The following is an 18,026-nucleotide window of genomic DNA, read 5'->3' on the forward strand; positions in this document are numbered from 1 at the left end:
CTTCTCTGTCCATCACCAACTCCTGAAGCCCACTCAAACTCAGGTCCATCGAGTCGATGATGTCATCCAACCATCTCATTCTCTGTCATCCCCTTCTTCTCTTGCCTTCAATCTTTCACAGCATCAGGGCCTTTTCAAATGAGTCAGTTCTTCACATCAGGTGGCCAAAGTACTGGAGCTTCAGTTTCAGCAACGAATATTCAGGACTGATTTCCTTTAGAATTGACTGGTTTGATCTCTTTGTAGTCCAAGGGTCTCTCAAGAGTCTTCTATAACACCACAGTTCCAAAGCATCAATTCTGTGGTGCTTATCTTTTTTTATGGTCCAACTCTCACATCCATACATGACTACTGGTAAAGCCATAGCTTTGACTAGATGGACATTTGTCAGCAAAGTAATGTCTCCACTTGTTTGTTTGTTTTTTAATATGCTGCTGGGTTGTTCATAGTTTTTCTTCCAAGAAGCAAGCATCTTTTATTTATTTATTTATTTATTTTTATTTATTTTTAATTTTTTTATAGTTTTTTATTTTTTTAATTTTAAAATCTTTAATTCTTACATGTGTTCCCAAACATGAACCCCCCTCCCACCTCCCTCCCCATAACATCTCTGTGCGTCATCCCCATGCACCAGCACCAAGCATGCTGTATCCTGCGTCAGACATAGACTAGCGATTCAATTCTTACATGATAGTATACATGATAGAATGCCATTCTCCCAAATCATCCCACCCTCTCCCTCTCCCTCTGAGTCCAAAAGTCCGTTATACACAGCTGTGTCTTTTTTCCTGTCTTGCATACAGGGTCGTCATTGCCATCTTTCTAAATTCCATATATATGTGTTAGTATTACTCAGCCATTAAAAAGAATTCATTTGAATCAGTTCTGATGAGATGGATGAAACTGGAGCCAATTATACAGAGTGAAGTAAGCCAGAAAGAAAAACACCAATACAGTATACTAAGCATCTTTTAATTTCATGGCTGCAGTCACCATCTGCAGTGATTTTGGAGCCTATGAAAATAAAGTCTCCCACTGTTTCCATTGTTTACCCATAAATTTGCCATGAAGCAATGGGACTAGATGTCATGATCTTAGTTTTTTAAATGTTGAGTTTAATAGATGGGTGTGTGGATCACAGCAAATTGTGAAAAATTCTTAAAGAGATGGGAATACCAGATCACCTTACCTGCCTCCTGCAAAACCTGTATGCAGGTGAAGAAGCAACAGTTAGAACCAGATTGGAACATCAGACTGGTTCAAAATTGGGAAAGGAGTACATTAAGCCTGTAGAGTGTGATACAGCTTAGCGATTGAACTGCAACAACAATCTGGTTCTTTTGCCTCTTTAATGATATATCTTACTTGATTTCCCAAATGTTGCATAGAGATTAATACATGTAAGTTTTCCACATCTTGAGTTAAATTTGAAATTTTGTTTTGCTAAGTCCTGGTTCATTAGCTCTAGGTCTTCACAGCTTATTGTTGCTGTAGTACAGTTGTGATAATATACCTACAAAGTTATACCAATTTATTCTATGCTAGTATTTATATCTTCTTTCTGATTTGTAACTTTGCATGTTTTTCTCTCTTTGTTTCATTTTTTAAATTCTGAGAAATTTATCATTTTTCTTATTCTTTCATTTCTCTTAAAATTTGAAAGAATTTACTTTTATATTTATTTAGCTTTTAAATTTGTTTAATTTTCTATCCTTAGTAAATACATGTTCTATATACTTTAAAATAATTTTATGGTTTATGAAATTTTTATAATGATCAGGAATTTATTTTTTGTTCTGTTTATTTTTTAAAAATAATTAATGTCTATGAATAAAAGTGTTTCCCAGGTGGCACTAGTGGTAAAGAATTTGCCTGCCAACGCAGGAGAAGCAAGTCATGTTAATTCGATCCCTGGGTCAGGAAGATTCCCTGGAGTAGGAAAGAGGAACCCACTCCAGCATTCTTGCCTGAAAAATTCCATGGAGAGAGGACCCTGGAGGGTTACAGTCCATGAGATCACAAACAGTGGGACATGACTGAGCGATTGTGCACAACACAAGCATAAAAATTCTTTACTTTCTTCGGTGTGTAACGTTTTATACTTTATTGAATTGTTATGAAGTGTCTATCTCATCTGTATTTCTTAACTTTCAAATAATTAATTTGTGTTCACTACTTAACATTATCTATAGCATTAGTGGTTATTATTATAGAATTTGAGTTGTAAAAGCCATCTTTGAGATATACATGCATATTCAGTCAGTCGCTTCTGAATCTTTTTGACCCCATGGATCATAGTCTCCCCCTCCCCACAAGCCCCTCTAACCATGGAAATTTCCCAATACTGCAGTAGGTTGCCATTTCCTACTCTAGAGGATCTTTCAGATCTAGGGATTGAATTCACATCTTGGCTTTCCTGAATTGGCAGGCAGATTATTTATCCCTGTGCCACCTGGGGTGTGTGTGTTCGTGTGTGTGTGTGTGTGTGTGAATTTCTCAGTTGTGTCTAATTCTTTGTGACCCCTTGGACTAGCCCACCACCAGGCTCCTTTGTCCATGGGATTTCCCAGGCAAGAATACTGGAGTGGGTTGCCATTTCCTCTACACATGGATGTTTAAACCCAAGTCCTTGTAACCTGTAATTCAATAACTTGCCCCTCTTTATCCTCCTTTATTTGCTTTTCTGGAATTCCATGGGTTATAATTACTTATCTTCATTTTTGATTTTTCTGTGTCTCTGATAACTTGTGACTGCTCACATTTTAAATTATAATCTAAATTATAAATGTGAGATTTTATTCTGCAGTTTTTTCGTGTTCAGTGTATTTCCCCAAAGTATTAGAAATGATATTATCTTCTCTCCCAATTGATCCCTATATTTTTACATCATGCCCTCATCATTTCTACTCAATATTTTAGCACAAGATTTTAACTCTTGAATTTTTATAGAATATTATGAATATTTGAGTATAGTAATCAGCAATATTATGCTACTAACTTTATGTAAGACGAAAGAGTTGTTTTTTATTATGCCAAAAACTTTAATATATTAGATCATGTTTATCTACAAAAGAATTTATGAGAAATATACTTTCATTTTCTTTACAGAGATAAAGCTCCGTCAAGAAGATAAGTAAAAACCAAAGGGAATAATGGATTTGATTAAGGTGCAACTGAAGTAAATCTAAGGAGGAACAGAGAAATATAATGTAACTGAAATATAGATTATTAAAAAATAAACAAAAGCATCAATAGAAAGGTTTATGGGCAATTCACCTTTTAAATTGTATTTTACTTCTTTAATAATGATGCAATTATTTTGATTGAGTCATAACAGGATTTCTTTATTTGCTTATTTCTCAGTGTGTAAATTAATGGATTCAAAATAGGTGAAATGGAAGAAATGAGCCGTGAAACCACCTTATTAATAGTGACTTTTTCCTTGGTTGTAGGATTCATATAGATGAACATGCATGTGCCATACTTGATGGAAAACACAATCATGTGGAAAGAACAAGTGGAAAAAGCCTTTATTCTTTGCTGGGCAGAAGGGAATCCTAAAATTGTCTTCATAAAATAAATATAGGATAGAACTACATACACAAGTGTCAAAATGGGGGTCAGCACTGCACAGATTAAAACCGTTTGTTCCACGAACCATGTATCTGAACAGGACATTTTCAGGAGGGGAGAAAAATCACAGAGAAAATGATCAATGACATTGGAGTCACAGAATTTCAGATTTAGCCCCAGACTAAATGGGGAGGCTATGACCAACAGTCCAGCCAACCAAGATGAAAAAACAAATCTCTGGCAGACTTTGCTGCTCATGATGGTCACTTAATGCAGGGGTTTGCAGATGGCCATATGGTGGTCATAGCACATGGCAGCCAGAAGAGAAAATTCTGTTACTGCAAAGAAGTCAGTAAAACACACTTGTCTGATGCAAGTGCTTATATAGGATGGTGTTATCACCTGTTGCGATGTTATACAAATATCTAGGGATACGGGAAGTTGTGAATGAGATCTCTAAGAAGGATAAATTTTGTAAAAAAAAAAAAAGTACATGGGTGTTTTCAGGTGGGAAACCGCAAAGGTGAGTATGATGATGATGAACTTCCCAGTCACACTCAGCTCGTATCTGAAAAAAAAGAAAGAAAAATTAAATTAATTAAAAGCTAAAAGTAATTAACCTCCAATTAAAATAAATAAATTTATATTAAAAAAAAGAAATCAGAACCTGTAACTCAGGGTCATCTGTCAGTTCCAGTAGAATAAAGGTTGTTACTGTATAGTTTTTTCATTACTGGTGACTTTTATCGAATCTGCATTGCCAATAATTCAGAGATTATTATTCAAAGTATATGATGTCTATAAACTCTAATTTAATCAGCTCATCTTCACTATATTTTCATATTATATTTTAGATCATAATATGCAGATGATTTCATTTGTTGCTAACATAGTGTGCTTTTCCAGTAGCAAAATGTCATTTGGCTCTGCAAATTTTTCCCTATTCAAAGCTAAGTAAAAATCAAAACAGAACCAAAAAGCTAAACAAATTAATGCTTTTGGTTACAGATTTGATCCTTGTCAAAATGCTAATACATAATATGTAATTTGAACTCTAAAGAGTCTTGTCAGAACATGGAGTCTCTGCACAAGTTTTATAAGATTTTTTCTTTTTTTTGGATAAGTGTATTTTCTGTTAAAATGATGCTAAACATTACACAGAAGACCACATACAAACTTCCTTTTCCTGTTTTCCTTCCACATTTCTTTGTCATTTTGCAAACTGCTGTGCAAAATGCAGTATTTTCAATATAATTATTGTAGTTTTAAAAGAAATGCTTTAATAAAGTAACTTTAAAACTACACATAAGATTTTTCTATGTAATCTCTTTTCCCTTTCTGATTGCTTGGATCCATTAGATCCTCTTCACTTCTGACTATACATGCTCTTCCTGTTTTCTGCACAATTCCAGTTTTTCTGACAACATATTAAATTTATTATCAAATATAGGTACTTATATTTATAACCTACTCCTAAACATATCTGCTTGCGCAAATCATATGCTTGTCTGTTGAATTGTAGGTAAAGCAAAGTTATGATATTCATCTACTACGCCATCCTTCTCGTTTTTCCTGTGTGCTAATAGGATCCATTTGTTAACCATGCAATCTGAGCCAGATATTAGAGTAAGCTCTTGTCTTATATGTTTTGTCCCATATTCCCCAGTTTAACTGATTAAGAGGTGAAAAGCAAAGGAGAAAAGGAAAAGGAGAAAAGCAAAGGAGAAAAGGAAAGATAAAAGGGTCTGAATGCAGAATTCCAAAGAATAGCAAGAAGAGATAAGAAACCTTTCTTCAGCAATCAATGCAAAGAAATAGAGGAAAAAACAGAATGGGAATGACTAGAGAGCTCTTCAAGAGAGCTCTTCAAGAAAATTAGAGATAACAAGGGAACATTTCATGGAAGGATGGGCTTGATAAAGGACAGAAATGATATGGACATAACAGAAGCAGAAGATATTAAGAAGAGGTGGCAAGAATACACAGAACTGTACAAAAAAGATCTTCATGACCAAGATAATCATGATGATGTGATCACTAGTCTAGAGCCAGACATATTGGAAAGTGAAGTCAAGTGGGCCTTAGAAAGCATCACTACGAACAAAGCTAGTGGAGATGATGGAATTCCAGTTGAGCTGTTTCAAATCCTGAAAGATGATGCTGTGAAAGTGCTGCACTCAATATGCCAGCACATTTGGAAAACTCAGCAGTGGCCACAGGACTGGAAAAGGTCAGTTTTCATTGCAATGCAAAAGAAAGGCAATGCCAAAGAATGCTCAAACTACCACACAATTGCACTCATCGCACATGCTAGTAAAGAAATGCTCAAAATTCTCCAAGCAAGGCTTCAGCAATATGTGAACTGTAAACTCCCTGATGTTCAGGTGGTTTTAGAAAAGGCAGAGGAACCAGAGATCAAATTGGCAACATTCGCTGGATCATGGAAAAAGCAAGAGAGTTCCAGAGAAACATCTATTTCTGCTTTCTTGACTATGCCAAAGCCTTTGACTGTGTGGATCACAATCAACTGTGGAAAATTCTGAAAGAGATGGGAATACCAGACCACCTGACCTGCCTCTTGAGAAATCTGTATGCAGGTCAGGAAGCAACAGTTAGAACTAGACATGGAACAACAGACTGGTTCCAAATAGGAAAAGGAGTACATCAAGGCTGTATATTGTCACCCTGCTTATCTAACTTATATGCAGAGTACATCATGAGAAATGCTGGACTGGAAGAAACACAAGCTGGTATCAAGATTGCCGGGAGAAATATCAATCACCTCAGATATGCAGATGACACCACCCTTATGGCAGAAATTGAAGAGGAGCTAAAAAGCCTCTTGATGAAAGTGAAAGAGGAGAGTGTAAAAGTTGGCTTAAAGCTCAACATTCAGAAAACGAAGATCATGGCATCTGGTCCTATCACTTCATGGGAAATAGATGGGGAAACAGTGGAAACAGTGTCAGACTTTATTTTTTGCGGCTCCCAAATCACTGCAGATGGTGACTGCAGCCATGAAATTAAAAGACGCTTACTCCTTAGAAGAAAAGTTATGACCAACCTAGATAGCATATTCAAAGCAGAGACATTACTTTGCCAACTAAGGTCCGTCTAGTCAAGGCTACGGTTTTTCCAGTAGTCATGTATGGATGTGAGATTTGGACTGTGAGGAAGGCTGAGTGCCGAAGAATTGATGCTTTTGAACTGTGGTGTTGGAGAAGACTCTTGAGAGTGCCTTGGACTGCAAGGAGCTCCAACCAGTCCATTCTGAAGGAGATCAACCCTGGGATTTCTTTTAAGGAATGATGCTAAAGCTGAAACTCCAGTACTTTGGCCACCTCATGCGAAGAGTTGACTCATTGGAAAAGACTCTGATGCTGGGAGGGATTGGAGGCAGGAGGAGAAGGGGATGACCGAGGATGAGATGGCTGGATGGCATCACGGACTCGATGGATGTGAATCTGAGTGAACTCCAGGAGATGGTGATGGACACGGAGGCCTGGCGTGGTGCAATTCATGGGGTCACAGAGAGTCAGACATGACTGAGCAACTGAACTGAACTGAACTGATTAAATCTAATCATTGATTTTCTGTTGAAGTACCACCTCCCCAGGAATGTTTTCTGCAATTCTGATGACTATCTTAGCCTCCTCATCCTCATCTATGCACCCATAGCAAATAAGATTTGCTACTGTATTAGTGATTAGCAGGAGACTATGTTGGATGGATGGAGAAGGAAAAGATGACCCATCTCAGTATTCTTGCCTGGAAAATCCCATGGACAGAGGATCCTGGCAGGTTAAAGTCCTTGGCATCACAAAGAGTCAGACATGGTTTAGCTCCTGAACATGAATGCATGCATGCTTGCTTGTTGGGTACATGTCATTCTTAATAATGACAACATAATTCTACCTATACTGTCAATGTCTAAAGAATATTTTCTGAATCAGTTCTGTTCAGTTCAGTTCAGTCGCTCAGTCATGTCTGACTCTCTGCAACCCCATGAATTGCAGCACACCAGGCCTCCCTGTCCATCACCAACACCTGGAGTTCACTCAGACTCATGTCCATTGAGTCAGTGATGCCATCCCATCATCTCATCCTCTGTCGTCCCCTTCTCCTCCTGCCTCCAATCCCTCCTAGCATCAGAGTCATTTCCAATGAGTCAAGTCTTCACATGAGGTGGCCAAAATACTGGAGCTTCAGCTTTAGCATCATTCCTTCCAAAGAAATCCCAGGGCTGATCTCCTTCAGAATGGACTGGTTGGACCTCCTTGCAGTCCAAGGCACTCTCAAGAGTCTTCTCCAACACCACAATTTAAAAGCATCAATTCTTTGGTGCTCAGCCTTTTTCAAAGTCCAACTCTCACATCCATACATGGATACTAGAAAAACAATAGCCTTGACTAGACGAACCTTTGTTGGCAAAGTAATGTCTCTGCTTTTGAGTATGCTATCTAGGTTGGTCATAACTTTTCTTCCAAGGAGTAAGCGTCGTTTAATTTCATGGCTGCAGTCACCATCTGCAGTGATTTTGGAGACCCCCCAAAAAAAGTCTGACATTGTTTCCACTTTTTTCCCATCTATTTCCCATGAAGTGATGGGACCAGATGCCATGATCTTCGTTTTTTGAATGTTGAGCTTTAAGCCAACTTTTACACTCTCCTCTTTCACTTTCATCAAGAGGCTTTTTAGTTCCTCTTCACTTTCTGCCATAAGGGTGGTGTCATCTGCATATCTGAGGTGATTGATATTTCTCCCGGCAATCTTGATACCAGCTTGTGTTTCTTCCAGTCCAGCATTTCTCATGATGTACTCTGCATATAAGTTAAATAAGCAGGGTGACAATATACAGCCTTGATGTACTCCTTTTCCTATTTGGAACCAGTCTGTTGTTCCATGTCTAGTTCTAACTTTTGCTTCCTGACCTGCATATAGGTTTTTCAAGAGGCAGGTCAGGTGGTCTGGTATTCCTATCTCTTTCAGAATTTTCCAGTGTATCATGATCCACATAGTCAAATGCTTTGGCATAGTCAAGAAAGCAGAAATAGATGTTTCTCTGGAACTCTCTTGCCTTTTCCATGATCGAGAGGATGTTGGCAATTTGATCTCTGGTTCCTCTGCCTTTTCTAAAACCAGCTTGAACATCAGGGAGTTCACAGTTCACGCATTGCTGAAGCCTTGCTTGGAGAATTTTGAGCATTACTTTACTAGCATGTGAGATGGGTGCAATTGTGTGGTAGTTTGAGCATTCTTTTGCATTGCCTTTCTTTTGCATTGGAATGAAAACTGACCTTTTCCAGTCCTGTGGCCCCTGCTGAGTTTTCCAAATGTGCTGGTATATTGAGTGCAGCACTTTCATAGCATCACCTTTCAGGATTTAAAATACCTCACCTGGAATTCCATCACCTCCACTAGCTTTGTTCCTAGTGATGCTTTCTAAGGCACACTTGACTTCACATTTCAGGATGTCTGGCTCTAGCTGAATGATCACACCATCATGATTATCTTGGTTGGTTTTCTTTTATGAATAAATTTATATATTCTCAATTTACCATTCACATGTATGCTTGCATGCTATGTTACTTCAGTGGTGTCTGACTCTTTGCAACCCTATGGACTGTAGACTGCCAGGCTCCTCTGTGCATGAGATTCTCCAGACAAGAATACTGGAGTGGGTTGCCAAGTCCTCCTCCAGGGAGGGGATCTTTCCAACCCAAGAACTGAACCCACATCTCTTATGTCTCCTGAATTGGCAGTCAGGTTCTTTACCACTAGCACCACCCGGTAAATCCTTATGAAGCACCCACAATTTTCTCATATTAGAGTCATAATGCTCTAATACTGAATATACTTACTAAATTTTCTGCATCACTAATTCTATTATTGTAAAGTATTGTGATTATTTTGCTTTTTGTCTTTATAGAAGAGCTGTTTTATTAAGACACTGTGACGTGATCTTTATAATTGTGATAAATGTTATAGTTACAACTATTTTCTCTGTTTTTTTTTTTTTTTTTTTTTACATAGTAGCTGTATTTTCATTGATAGTTTGTTTCCATCCTCACTCTTATCTATTAAAGCAATATTAAATCCAGAGATCATGGGAATTTTTTTTTCTGCTGAATTTATGTCAAAAGCTTCTCTACAGTAACTTTCTCAGGCATCAAGAATTCATTACTGTCGTGGTGTATGTGAATGTCCTCAATTTTAAGTTTCTCAATACTTGTAACCTTATATCAATGAGAAAAAAGAAAAAAAAGCTCTATGAATCCACAATTTATTTGCTTGTGTACAGTTTCTCTCTTTTTTATAAAAATTTTATTCTACTGATATTGCAGTAAGAGAAGAGCTATATCTAGTCGTTGTCCCAATTCATACCTTATGGGCATTACTCAGTTAATTTTTTTTCCCTTAGAAGATATTACATGGGATTATAAGAAAAAATTCAATAAACTAATTGAGTTTGATAACACACTGATTTCTGTTTATTTATTTTTCAATAAATATTTGAAAAGGGGAATGGGTTTCTAATGAGCGATATTACCTCAGCTTGTCTTTTGCATGCATGTGACGAAGGGAGACATTTACACACACACACACAAACATGGTACATTTATTTTCTAAGTTGAGGTTGCTGGTATAGCTGAAGTCATTTCTGGATATTTATGAGGATTCTTATTTATACAGTCATCTGTTTAGTGTATATAAATATTTAATATATATATAAATACACTAAAATGAAAATGTAAAGTAAAAATACATTTTTACTATATATAAATATACAAACTTACTATTTACTCTTTAATATATAGATTATAGCTTATATATCTGAATTTAATGCAGGCAGGCAAGATCTTTTTATTCTCAGAGAAAAATTTAGCCAAAGTTAAACAAAGGTAAATATTATTTATGTTGCAAAACTTATCACACTTACTTTTCTGTCTGTTAATCATAACTTTCTTAAGTTGTTTAAAATAATAACTCTTGAAGCCATTTAGTTGAAAATGTTAGGTTTGATGAAGAAGTTCCTGTGAACTTCTGTTGACTTTTGTTCATGCACCCACATTTACCCTCACTGATTTCTAGACTTGTAGAAACCTCTCTGAGATTTCTGTCCCCAACCAATTTGACTGCTTCTCTTAGTAAAGGGCTATGAAAACTTTTGTTGTATATTTTAACACTTAACAGGGAAAACAACTGATCCTAATGGCAGAAGAATGCCAGAAATGCTCCACTCTTTTGAAATAGCTGGTATTTCAGTATCTTTGGACAGAGATAAAGTTTTGAAAAATACCAACCTTGCCTTTCTTATTTTAAGTTTGCTCTCCTTGCAAATACATGAATTTAAAAAAAGGCCCTTGGTGATTTACTCAAAAGTCACTAATGACTCACTAAGAAAGACTCAGTTCAGTTCAGTTGCTCAGTCATGGTCGACTCTTTGTGACCCCATGAACTGCAGCACTCCAGGTCTCCCAGTCCATCACCAACTCTTAGAGTTTACCCAAACTCATGTCCATTGAGTCGGGATGCCATCCAACTATCTCATACTATGTCATCCCCTTCTCCTCCTGCCCTCAATCTTTCCCAGCGTCAGGGTCTTTTCAAATGAGTCAGCTGTTTGCATTAGGTGGCCAAAATACTGGAGCTTCAGCTTCAACATCAGTCCTTCCAGTGAACACTCAAGACTGATCTCCTTTAGGATGGACTGGTTGGATCTCCGTGTAGGCCAAGGGACTCTCCAGAATTTTCTCCACCACCACAGTTCAAAAGCTTCAGTCCTTCGGTGCTCAGCTTTCTTTATAGTCCAACTCTCGTGTCCGTACTTGACTACTGGAAAAACCACATACTTGACTAGACGGACCTTTCTTGGCAAAGTAATGTCTCTGCTTTTTAATATGTTATCTGCTGCTGCTGCTGCTAAGTTGCTTCTGTCATGTCCGACTCTGTGCGACCCCATAGACAGCAGTCCACCAGGCTCCTCTAGGTTGGTCATAACTTTCCTTCCAAAGAGTAAGTGTCTTTTAATTTCATGGCTCCAGTTACAATCTGCAGTGATTTTGGAGCCCCCCGCCCCCCAAAATAAAGCCAGCCACTCTTTCAACTGTTTCCCCATCTATTTGCCATGAAGTGATGGGACCAGATGCCATGATCTTTGTTTTCTGAATGTTGAGCTTTAAGCCAACTTTATCACTCCCCACTTTCACTTTCATCAAGAGGCTCTTTAGTTCTTTACTTTCTGCCATAAGGGTGGTGTCATCTGCATATCTGAGGTGATTGATATTTCTCCCAGCAATCTTGACTGCAGCTTTTACTTCATCCATCCTAACGTTTCTCATGATGTACTCTGCATATAAGTTAAATAAGCAGGGTGACAATATACAGCCTTGACATACTCCTTTTCCTATTTGGAACCAGTCTGTTGTTCCATGTCCAGTTCTAAATGTTGTTTCCTGACCTGTGTACAGGTTTCTCAAGAGGCAGGTCAGGTGATCTGGTATTCACATCTCTTTCAGAATTTTCCACAGTTTATTGTGATCCACACAGTCAAAGGCTTTGGCATAGGCTTTGTCAAAGGCTGCATGGCACTGGAGTGGTGGCTGCATGACTCTGGAGCAGCCAAAAGGAGATACACCACGTCTAAGGTCAGGAGCAGTGGCCAAGAGGAGATACCCCACATCCAAGATAAGGAGCAGCGGCTGCACTTTGCTGGAGCAGCCATGAAGAGATACCCCACGTCCAAGGTAAGAGAAACCCCACTAAGGTGGTAGGCCCTGAGAGAGGGCATCAGAGGGCAGACAGACTGAAACCACAAACACAGAAATATAGCCAATCTGATACATGGACCACAGCCTTGTCTAAGTCAATGAAACTAAGCCATGCTGTGTCGGGCCACCCAAGATGGACGAGTCATGGTGGAGAGTTCTGACAAAATGTGATTCACTGGAGAAGGGAATGGCAAACCACTTCAATATTCTTGCCTTGAGAACCCCATGAACAGTATGAAAAGGCAAAAAGATAGAACACTGAAAGATGAACTCCCCAGGTCGGTAGGTGCCCAATATGCTACTGGACACCAGTGGAGAAATAACTCCAGAAAGAATGAAGAGATGGAGCCAAAGCAAAAACAATACCCAGTTGTTGCTGCGACTGGTGATAGAAGCAAGGTCTGATGCTGTAAAGAGCAATGTTGCCTAGGAACCTGAAATGTTAGGTCCATGAATCAAGGCAAATTGCAAGTGGTAAAACAGGAGATGGCAAGAGTGAATGTTGACATTCTAGGGATCAGCAAAGTAAAATGGACTGGAATGGGTGAATTTAACTCAAATGACCATTATATCTACTACTGTGGGCAAGAATCCCTTAGAAGAAAGGAAGACTGCTTGGCTCAGTTGTCCTTGGGGACACGAGGATGACAAGTATCAGCTAGTCTTGTTATTTTTCCAATTTTTCTTAACAGCTTTATAGAAGAAACAACATACAATAAACTGCACATATTTAAAATGTACAGATGATATGCTTTGACAAATGTACTCTCACGTGAAAATACTTACAAGTAAATAGAGTGAACACGTCCATCACCCCCAAGTGTTCTTGTGCATCTTTGTTATTCCCTGTACCCTTGTCTCTGGCACCACACTCCCTACTCCTCAGGCAGCAACTGATAAGCTGTCTGTCACTATGGACTAGTTTGATTTTTTGTCAAAGTTTAAATAAAAACAGGAATGTAGTATCATATTTTTTTTTGGCCTGATGTCTCTCACTGAATGTGAATTGAAGAGATATTCCTGTTTTTATATGTTTCAATAGTTCATTCCTTTTCACTTCTGAGTAGTATTCCAATGTTGATGGACTTATATACACCAGTCAGTCCTACAGGAAATCCACCCTGAATATTCATTGAAAGGACTGATTCAGAAACTGAAGCTCCAGTATTTTGGCCATCTCATGTGAGGGGCTGACTCATTGAAAAAGACCCTGACACTGGGAAAGATTGAAGATAGGATAAGAAAGGGATGACAGAGGATGAGATGTTTGGATGCCATCATTGACTCAATGGAACTGAGTTTGAGCAAACTCTTAAGAGATAGTGAAGGACACGGATGCCTGGCCTGCTGCAGCTAATGGGATCACAAAGAGTCAGACACAACCTGGCAACTAAACAACAACAATAGCTTAAATAAAGCTGATATGAATAATTGCTGATATAAAATTTTATGAAAATACACTTTCATTTCTCTTGGATAAATACCTTGGAACAAAGTTGAATGGTAAGTTGGTTTAAAGGTTACATGTATGTTTAGCCTTTAAAGAGTCTGTCCAACTGTTTTTCAGCATGCTTTTAGTATTTTACATTCTCACTATCAATGCTGCTGCTGCTAAGTCCCTTAAGTCGTGTTCTACTCTGTGTGACCTCATAGACAGCAGCCCATCAGGCTCCACCATCCTTGGAATTCTCCAGGCCAGAACACTGGAGTGGGTTGCCATTTCCTTCTCCAATGCATGAAAGTGAAAATAAAAGTGAAGTTGCTCAGTTATGCCCAACTCTTTGTGACCCCATGGACTACAGCCTACCAGGCTCCTCTGTTCATGGGATTTTCCAGGCAAGAGTACTGGAGTGGGGTGCCAGTGCCTTCTCCACACTATCAATTCATGAGAGATCAATTACTCCACATCAATGTCAAACCTTAGTGTGATCAGTCCTTAATTTTATTGTCTTTTCATATAAGTCCATGGGATCGCTAAGAGTTGGACACGACTGAGCAACTTCACTTTCACTTTTCATTTTCATGCATAAGAGAATGAAATGGCAACCCATTACAGTGTTCTTGCCTGCAGAATCCCAGGGATGGGGGAGCCTGGTGGGCTGCCATCTATGGGTTCGCACAGAGTTGGACACGACTGAAGCAACTTAGCAGCAGCAGCAGCAGCATATACTTATTTGATATTTGCTTATCTTCTTGGGTGTGGCCACTGTGGATCTTTTCCCATGTTAAAATTGGGTTCTTCTCTTATTGCTGACTCTACACTACTTCCCTCTGAAACCAAGACTTTGTTGGGGGTTTTGTTGGTCTTTCCATAGAGTAGGGTGAATATTGCCAAAAAAGGGTTTCTGTTGTTTAGCCATCCTTTGTTTTTACTGTTGTTATTGTTCAGTAGCTCAATAGTGTCTGACTCTTTGTGACCCCATAGACTGCAGCACGTCAGACATCCCTGTCCTTCACTGTCTCCTGGAGTTTGCTCAAACTCATGTCCATTGAGTTGGTGATGCCATCCAACCATCTCATTCATTGTTTCTCCCTTCTCCTCCTTCCCTTAATCTTTTCCAGCATCAGAATATTTTCCAATGAGTCAGCTCTTTGCCTCAGGTGGCAAAAGTATTGGAGCTTCAGCTTCAGCATCAGTCCTTCCAATGAATGTTTAGGATTGATTTCCTTTAGGATTGACTGGTTTGATCTCCTTGCTGTCCAATGGACTCTCAAGAGTCTTCTCCAATACCACAATTCAGAAGCATTGATTCTTCAGCACTGAGCCTTCTTTATGGTCCAACTCTCACATACTCTACTCAATCCTTTGAATAGGCAGATAAGGCTTGTATCGAAGATTAAAAAAAAAAAAAAGTGCCTGTTGGAGGTCCTGGATTGGAAGCATCTGCAGAGCCCTGACTAGAACATAAGGCAGGCATTAAGTAACCTGAGGGAACTCACTGCCCTGTTCTTCCTCAAATTTTGAGGTCCCTGGGAAGCCTGTTTCTTTTAATTTTTAAGGACTTTTTTCTATGCATATTAATTTTGTTAGTTGTAAAGAGAAGGAACTGATGCTCCAATACTTTGGCCACCTGATGTGAAGAACTGACTCATTGGAAAAGACCTGACTCATTGGAAAACCTCTGATGCCCAGAAAGATTGACGCTAAAGGAGAGGGTGTGGCAGAGGATGACATGGTTGAATGGCATCATCCACTCAATGGACATAAATCTGAGGAATCTCTTGGAAATAGTGGAGGACAGGGGAGCCCGGTGTGCTGCAGCCCATGGGGACAGAAAGAGTTGGACACAACTTAGGGAGTGAAGAACAATAAAAAAGAAGAGGAGAATGTGGGAGAAATAGGGTTACCCTACTTGGTAGGACTTTTTTTAACTGAGATGTTTCATTATTTTAAAAATAATTTTGACAATTTACATTTCAAGAGACACTGTGAGAACAGACATATTCCAAGAGTTCTAATAAGCAAGAGAGTAAGAACTCTTTCACATTCTCAATATCTCTCAGTTTTCGATTTGACTATAAATAAGTTTAACAAAGTTTTCATAGATTTATATATTTGCTGCTAAATTTGATTTGATCTTAGGCCAATTACCACATCCTATTATTCTTTACCTTTTGAATTACTTGTCTATCTTGTTCCTATATGTAAGAGCTCTTTTTATAATTTAGATATTAATCTAGAACATGCTTTTTCACTGCATATGGTATAATTTGACTTAAAAATGTTTTATTTTTACTTTTATTTTTGCTATATTTATGTCTACTATCCTTTATTGCTATATTTCTTTCCAAAAGTATTACATTAACTTACAATGCCATCAAGTATGAATATATAATTTCACTTCAACATTGACAATCATGGTAATGAAAAGCTATAAATTTGCTATTTTAGTAGATCTAAAATGCTATTTTATAGTTTCTTTTTTATTTCTTTGATTACTCTCAAGGATGAACAATTTTTTCTATGTATTTATTTACTAACTGTATTTCCTCTCAGTAGAAAAGATATTTCTCTTCTCCACATTCTTATGATGTCTATGTTTAAAAATTGATGTGATAAAATATGTGAATAAATTTTATTGAAATATAGCTTCTCTTTTGTAAGTAGATTCAACTCTAATTGGTCTTAATCTATTTATTCTTTTCTCTTCTCTTTGTAAGAGAAGCAAATTTTTATTTCCTTGTTTCACAAACAAATCTGGCTGAGTTGGCTGCTTTTTGGTGATTAGTCAGAAACCAAATTCCATATCCTTATTCAACTCCTCTGACTCTTGCTTTACCTCAATCTTGGTGGAGGTTGCTGGCAGCCACAAACGCAGATGGATCAGCCAAGAAGGCCTTGACCTTTCCAGCACGTTGGAAGGTGTAATCAATTTCTTCAGACAGAGCCAGGACCCGCTTGCAACCGTTGATGATAGAATGGGGTACAGATACAGCAGTTGGGTAACGAACCTGTAGACATATGCAGGCAATATTGCAGACACCTTCCAGGAAGTGAGAATGCCAAGTTTCCTTTGTGATGTCAAGCACTTCAGGATTGTGGATGCTACCACTGTCAAACACCTACTGGGATGATCAGCCCAAAGGAGAAGGGGGAGATGTTCAGAAACATGGCTTTCCTGACTCCTACTTTGTCTCCAGTCTTAATCAGAGGCCCATTACTCAGGGTTTCAATGGGGACCTTGGAGATTTTAGTGGAAAATCCTAAAGCCTTGAAGAAGGAGGTCTTCTCAGGCTCCAGACTAGTGATCTGGGATGGTACAGTAACTTCACAAAGGGCTATGGCACCAGCACAAGTGGCAGCTGGCAATATGGCCAGCAGCATGTCCCTGATTTCAGTGAGGTCCTGCTTGGTGAACACAAAGCCCAGGTTCCCCTGGATGTGAGGCAACAGTTTCTCCAAAGCTGGGTTGTTTTCCAGATGTCCTTGGATGACCTTGTGGATCATCATTCCCTACCCATCAGCACCATTGCTTTCCCTTGGAGGGACATGCAGACCTGCTGCATGTGCTTGGAGTCCACATTGTCTACTCCCAAAATGAAGCACTTTGAATAATCATCCAGTAGTTGGACGATTTTAAGGAAGAAGTTGGACTTGGGCATCAAGGCAGTGCATCACCGATTGCCACACAGGATTTAAACATGATGTCACTCACAGAAGGGTGCCTAGTGAGAGTCTGTTTTTTCTTTTAATGTGTTCCTAAAATGTACTTATATATAGCTTATATAGAACATTTCTGTTTATACATTTAGTGAAATTATGATGTTTTCTTTTGCAATGGCTTGGATTGGTTTAATTTAGGCTGAAATTATTTAGGATATTTTAAGAGTTCATGAGAATATTTTTTTTTTTCTGGGTGCATCCACTCTTTGTTTTTTTTTAAATATAAATTTATTTATTTTAGTTGGAGGTTAATTACTTTACAAGATTGTATTGGTTTTGTCATACATCAACATGAATCTGCCACAGATATACATGTGTTCCCCATCCTGAACCCCCTCCCTCCTCCCTCCCCATACCAATCCCTCTGGGTCATCTAAGTGCACCAGCCCCAAGCATCTGGTATCATTTATTTCTCACATTAATTCTACCCTGGGTATCTTTATCTTATAGCTAAAATGTTGTGAGCAAAATGACACAAAGACAAAACACACGAGACACACAAGAGACAGACAATACAC

The 18,026-nt window shown here is 38.4% G+C and overlaps 2 pseudogenes; both read right to left on the minus strand.

Annotated features, from left to right (window-relative positions):
- Positions 1-3,291: 3,291 nt before the first annotated feature.
- Positions 3,292-10,146, minus strand: LOC128048161 (olfactory receptor 6C2-like; annotated as a pseudogene).
- Positions 10,147-16,569: 6,423 nt separating this feature from the next.
- Positions 16,570-17,447, minus strand: LOC128048163 (60S acidic ribosomal protein P0-like; annotated as a pseudogene).
- Between the last annotated feature and the right edge of the window lie 579 nt (positions 17,448-18,026).

The sequence above is a fragment of the Budorcas taxicolor genome, chromosome 5 (genome assembly GCF_023091745.1).
Source record: "Budorcas taxicolor isolate Tak-1 chromosome 5, Takin1.1, whole genome shotgun sequence".
NCBI classification, from domain to species: domain Eukaryota; kingdom Metazoa; phylum Chordata; class Mammalia; order Artiodactyla; family Bovidae; genus Budorcas; species Budorcas taxicolor.